Genomic DNA, 6,000 nt, shown 5'->3' with positions numbered 1-6,000 from the left:
ACCCTTACCGTAGCTCCAAGTGCCCTACCCATAGGAACCCTCACCCTAGCTCCGAGTGCCCTGCCCATTGGAACCCTAACCCTAGCTCCGAGTGTCCTGCCAATAGGAACCGTAACCCTAGCTCCAAGTCGCCTACCCATAGGAACCCTAAACTTAGCGCCGAGTACCATACCCATAGGAACCCTAACCCTAGCTCCGAGTTGCCTTCTGATAGGAATCCTAACCCTAGCTCCAAGTCGCCGACCCATAGGAACCCGAATCCTAGTTCCAAATGCCCTACCCTTTGGATCTCTAACCCTAGCTGCAAATGCCCTAGCCATAGGAACCCTAACCCTAGCTCCGAGTGTCTTACCCATAGGAAGCCTAACCCTGGCTCCAAGTGGCCTAACCATAGAAACCCTAACCCTAGCTCCAAGTCGCCTGCCCATAGGAACCCTAATCCTAGCTCCAAATGCCCTACCAATAGGAACCCTAACCCTAGTTCCAAGTTGCCTACTCATAGGAACCCTAATCCTACCTCCGTGTTACCTACCCATAGCAACCATAACCCTAGCTCCGAATGCCCTACTCATAGGAATCCTAACCCCAGCTCGTACTGCCCTGCCCATAGGATCCCTGACTCCAGCTTCTAGTACCCTAACCATAGGAACCCTAACCCTATATCTGAGAGCCCTACCCATAGGAACCCTAACCCTAGCTCTGAGCACACAACCCATAGGGACCCTAACAGTAGCTCCAAGTCGCCTACCCATAGAAACCTTAAACCTAGATCCAAATACCCTATCCACACGAAGCCTAACCCTAGCTCTAAATGCCATTCCAATAGGAACCCTAAACCTAGCTCCAGGTCGGCTAAACATAGGAACCCCAACCCTAGCTGCAATTCGCCTGCCCATGGAACCCTAACACTAGCTCCAAGTTGCCTACAAATAGGTACCCTAACCCTAGATCCAAATGCCCTACCCAAAGGAACCCTAACCCTAGCTGCAAATGCCCTACGCATAGGAACCCTAAAGCTAGCTCCAAATGCCTTATCCATAGGAAACCTAACCCTAGCTCCAAGTTGCTTACCATAGGAACCCTAAGCCTAGCAACAAATGTCCTACCCATAGGAATCCTAACCCTAACTCCAAGTCGCCTACCCATAGGAACCCTAACCCTAGCTCCAAATGCCATACCCATAGGAACCCTTACCCTAGCGCCAAGTCGCCTACCCATAGGAACCCTAACCCTACCTCCAAATGCCCTACTCATAGGAACCCTAACCCTAGCTACAAATAGGAACCCTAATCCTAGCTCCAAGTCACCTACACATAGGAACGCTAACCGTAGCTGCCATTCGTCTACCCATAGGAACCCTAACCCTAGCTCCAAATCGCCTACACATAGGAAGCCTAAACCTAGCTCCAAATACCCTACCCGTAGGAACCCTAACCCTAGCTCGAAGTCACCTACCCACAGGAACCCTAACCCTAGCTCCAAGTCGCATACGCATAGGAACCCTAAACCTAGCTTCAAATACCCTACCTATAGGAACACTAAACCTAGTTCCAAGTGCCCTGCCCTCTGGAACCCTAACCCGAGTTCCAAATCGACTACCTATAGGAACAATTAGCTTAGCTCCAAGTGCCCTACCCATAGGACCCCTGACACTAGCTCCGAATACCCAACCCATAGGAACCCTAAACCTAGCTCCAAGTCGCCTACCCATAGGAACCCTAACCCTAGCTCCAAATGCCCTACCAATAGGAAACCTAAACCGACCTACAAGTCGTCTACACATAGGAACCCTAACCCTAGCTGCAATTCTCCTACCCATAAGAACCCTAAACCTAGCTCCAAGTTGCCTACCCATAGGAATCCTAACCCTAACTCCTACTACCCTACCCATAGGAACCCTAACCCTAGCTCCAAGTGCCCTACCCATAGGAACCCTAATTCTAGCTCTGAGTGCCCTAACCATAGGAACCCTAACCCTAGCTCCGAGTGTGCGACCTTTAGGAACCCTAACCCTAGCTACAAATTGCCTACCCATAGAAACCCTAACCCTAGCTCCAAGTCGCCTACCCAGAGGAACCCTAACCCTAGTTTCTAGTCGCCTACCCAGAGGAACCCTAACAAGAGTTCCGAGTGCCCTACGGGTAAGAACCCTAACCCTAGCTCCAAATTGCCTACCCATAGGAACCCTATACCTAGATCCAAGTGGCCTACCCATAGGAACCCTATACCTAGATCCAAGTTGCCTGCCCATAGGAACCCTAACCCTAGCTGCAAGTCACCTACAAATAGAAACAATACACCTAGCTCCAAATGCCCTTCCCATAGGAACCCTAACCCTAGCTCTAAATGCCCTACTAATAGGATCCCTAACCCTAGATACAAGTTGCCTACAAATAGAAATAATACACTTAGTTCCAAATGCCCTACCCAGAGGAACCCTAACCCTAGCTCTAAATGCCCTACTGATAGGAACCCTAACCCTAGCTCCTAGTACCCTACCCATAGGAACCCTAACCCTAGCTCCTAGTACCCTACCCATAGGAAACCTAACCCTAGCTCCTAGTACCCAACCAATAGGAATCTTAACCCTAGTTCCCAGTACTCTACCCGTAGGAATCCTAATCCTAGCTCCAAGTCGCCTCCCCACAGGAACCCTAATCCTAGCTCCAAGTAGCCTACAAATAGAAACCATACCCCTAGCTCCAAATCCCTACCCATAGGAAGCCTAACCCTAGCTGCAAGTCGCGTACCCATAGGAACCGTAACCCTATCTTCTAGTACCCAACCCATAGGAAACGTAACCATAGTTCCGAGTGCCCTAACCATAGGAACCCTAACCCTAGCTCCAAATTGCCTACCCATAGGAATCCTAAGCCTGGCTGCATGTCGCGTATGCTTAGGAACCCTAACCCTAGCTCTGAGTTCCCGATCCATATGGACCCTAGCAACTCTAGGATACTAAGAGCTAGGGTTAGTGTTCCTATGGGTTGGGCACTCGGAGCTAGGGTTAGGGTTCCTATGGGAAGGGCATTTGGAGTTAGGGTTCCTAAGGGTAGGGCATTTGGAGCTAGGGGTATTGTTTCTATTTGTAGGAGACTTGGAGCTAGGGTCAGGGTTCCTATGGGTAGGGCACTCGGAACTCTTGTTAGGGTTCCTCTGGGTAGGCGACTCGGAGCTAGCGATAGGGTTCCTATGGGTAGGGCACGTGAAGCTAGTGTTAGGGTTTTTATGGGTAGGCAATTTAGAGCTAGGGTTAGCGTTCCTATGGGTAGGGTACTCGGAGGTAGGATTAGGGTTCCCATGGGTAGGGCTCTCGGAACTAGGGTTAAGGTTCCTATGGGTAGGCGACTTGGAGCTAGGGTTAGGGTTCCTAGGGGTAGGTGACTTGGAGGTAGGGTTAGGGTTCCTATGGGTAGGTGACTTGGAGCTAGGGTTAGGGTTCATATGGGTAGGTTACTAGTAGTTAGGGTGACGATTCCTATGGGTAGGGCATTCGGAGCTAGCGTTAAGGTTGCTGTGGGTAGGGCACTCGGAGCTAGGGTTAGGGTTCCTATAGGTAAGCGAATGGCAGGTAGGGTTAGGGTTGCCATGTGTAGGCGACTTGGAGCTAGGCTTAGGGTTCCTAGGGGTAGGGCATTTGGAGCTAGGCTTAGGGTTCCTATGGGTAGGCGACTTTGAGCTAGTCTTAAGGTTCCTATGGGTTGGCCACTTGGAGCTAGGCTTAGGGTTCCTATAGGTAGGCCACTTGGAGCTAGGCTTAGGGTTCCTATGGGTAGGCGAATTGCAGCTAGGGTTCGGTTTCCTATGGGTAGGGTATTCGGAGCTAGGGTTAGAATTCCTAAGGGGATGGCATGTGGAGCTAGGGTGAGGGTTCCTATGGGTAGGCAATTTGCAGGTAGGGTTAGGGTTCCTATGGGTAGGGCACTCTGAACTAGGGTTAGGGTTCCTTTGGGTAGGGTACTCTGAGCTAGGGTTAGGGTTACTATGGGTAAAGATCTTGGAGCTAGGGTTAGGGTTCTTATGGGTAGGTCCTTTGGAGCTAGGGGTAGGGTTCCTAAGGGTAGGCGACTTGGCGCTAGGGTGAGGGTTCATATAGGTGGGGTTTTTGGAGCTAGGATTAGGGTTCCTAAGTGTAGGCGATTTGGAGCTAGGGTTAGGGTTCTTATGGGTAGGAGACCTGGAGCTCGGGTTAGAGATCCTATTGTTAGGCGACTTGTAGCTAGGGTTAAGATTGATATGGGTAGGGTACTAAGAGCTAGGGTTAGTGTTCCTATGGGTAGGCAATTCAGAGCTAGGGCTAGGTTTCCTATAGGTAGGCGACTTCTAGTTAGGGTTAGGGTTCCTATGGGTACGGGAATCGGAGCTAGGGTTAGGGTTCCTATTGGTAGGCGACTTGGAGCTCGGTTTAGGGTTCCTATTGGTAGGCGACTTGGAGCTCGCGTTAGGGTTCCTATGGGTAGGCGACTTGGAGCTCGCGTTAGGGTTCCTATGGGTAGGCGACTCGGAGCTAGAAACAGGGTTCCTATGGGTAGGGCACTAGAAGCTAGCGTTAGGGTTCCTATGGGTTGGCCACTTGGAGCTAGGATTAGGGTTCCCATGAGTAGGAAATTTGGAGCTAGGGTTAGGGTTCATATCGTTAGGGCACTCGGAGCTAGGACTAGGGTTCCTATGGGTAGGGCACTACGAACTAGGGTTAGGGGTCCTATGGGTGGGGTATTAGGAGTTAGGGTTAGGGTTCCTATGGGTAGGGTGCTCGGAGCTAGGGTCAGGGTTCCTATGGGTAGGCAATTTGGAGCTAGGGTTAGGGTTCCTATGGGTAGGGCTCTCGGAGCTACGGTTAGGGTTCCTAAGGGTATCGTACTCGGAGCTAGGGTTAGGGTTCCTATGGGTAGGCCAGTCCGAGCTAGGGTTAGGGTTCCTATACGTACGGCACTAGGAACTAGCGTTAGTGTTCCTATGGGTAGACGACTTGCGGCTAGGTTTAGGCTTCCTATGCATAGGGTATTTGGAGCTAGGGGAAGGGTTCCGATGGGTAGGCGACTTGCAGCTAGGGTTAGGGTTCCTATGGTTAGGGCATTTCGAGCTAGGGGTAGGGTTTCTATTTGTAGGCTACTTGGAGCTAGGGTTAGGTTTCTGTGGGGAGGCGATTTGGAGCTCGGGTTAGGGTTCCCATGGGTAGGGCTCTTGGAGCTAGGGTTAAGGTTCCTATGGGTAGGCGACTTGGAGCTAGTGTTAGGGTTCGTATGGGTAGGCGACTTGGAGCTAGGGTGAGGATTCCTATGGGTAGGGCATTCGGAGCTAGGGTTAGGGTTCCTATGGGTAAGGCACTCGGAGCTAGGGTTAGGGTTCGTATGGTAATACCATATGCAGCTATAGTTAGTATTCCTATGGATATGCAATTTGCAGGTAGGGTTAGGGTTCCTATGGGTAGGGCACTCTGAACTAGGGTTAGGGTTCCTATGGGTAGGGTACTCGGAGCTAGGGTTAGGGTTACTATGGGTAAAGATCTTGGAGCTATGGTTAGGGTTCATATAGGTGGGGTTTTTGGAGCTAGGATTAGGGTTCCTATGGGTAGGCGAGTTACAGCTCGGGTTAGGGTTCCTATGGTTAGGTGACTTGGAGCTCGGGTTAGGGTTCCTGTTGTTAGGCGACTTGTAGCTAGGGTTAAGATTGATATGGGTAAGGTACTAAGAGCTAGGGTTAGTGTTCCTATGGGTAGGCAATTCAGAGCTAGGGCTAGGTTTCCTATGGGTAGGCGACTTGGAGTTAGGGTTAGGGTTCCTATGGGTACAGGAATCGGAACTAGGGTTAGTGTTCCTATGGGTAGGCGACTTGGTGCTAAGGTTAGGGTTCCTATGGGTAGGCGACTTGGAGCTAGGGTTAGGGTTCCTATGGTTAGGCGACTTGGAGCTGGGGTTAGGGTTCCTATGGGTAGGGCCTCGGAGCTAGGGTTAGGGTTCATATGGGTAGGGCCCTCGGAGCTAGGGTTAGTGTTCCTAT

The sequence above is a fragment of the Mauremys reevesii genome, linkage group 7 (assembly GCF_016161935.1).
Source record: "Mauremys reevesii isolate NIE-2019 linkage group 7, ASM1616193v1, whole genome shotgun sequence".
NCBI lineage: Eukaryota > Metazoa > Chordata > Testudines > Geoemydidae > Mauremys > Mauremys reevesii.
This window is presented reverse-complemented; position numbering follows the sequence as displayed.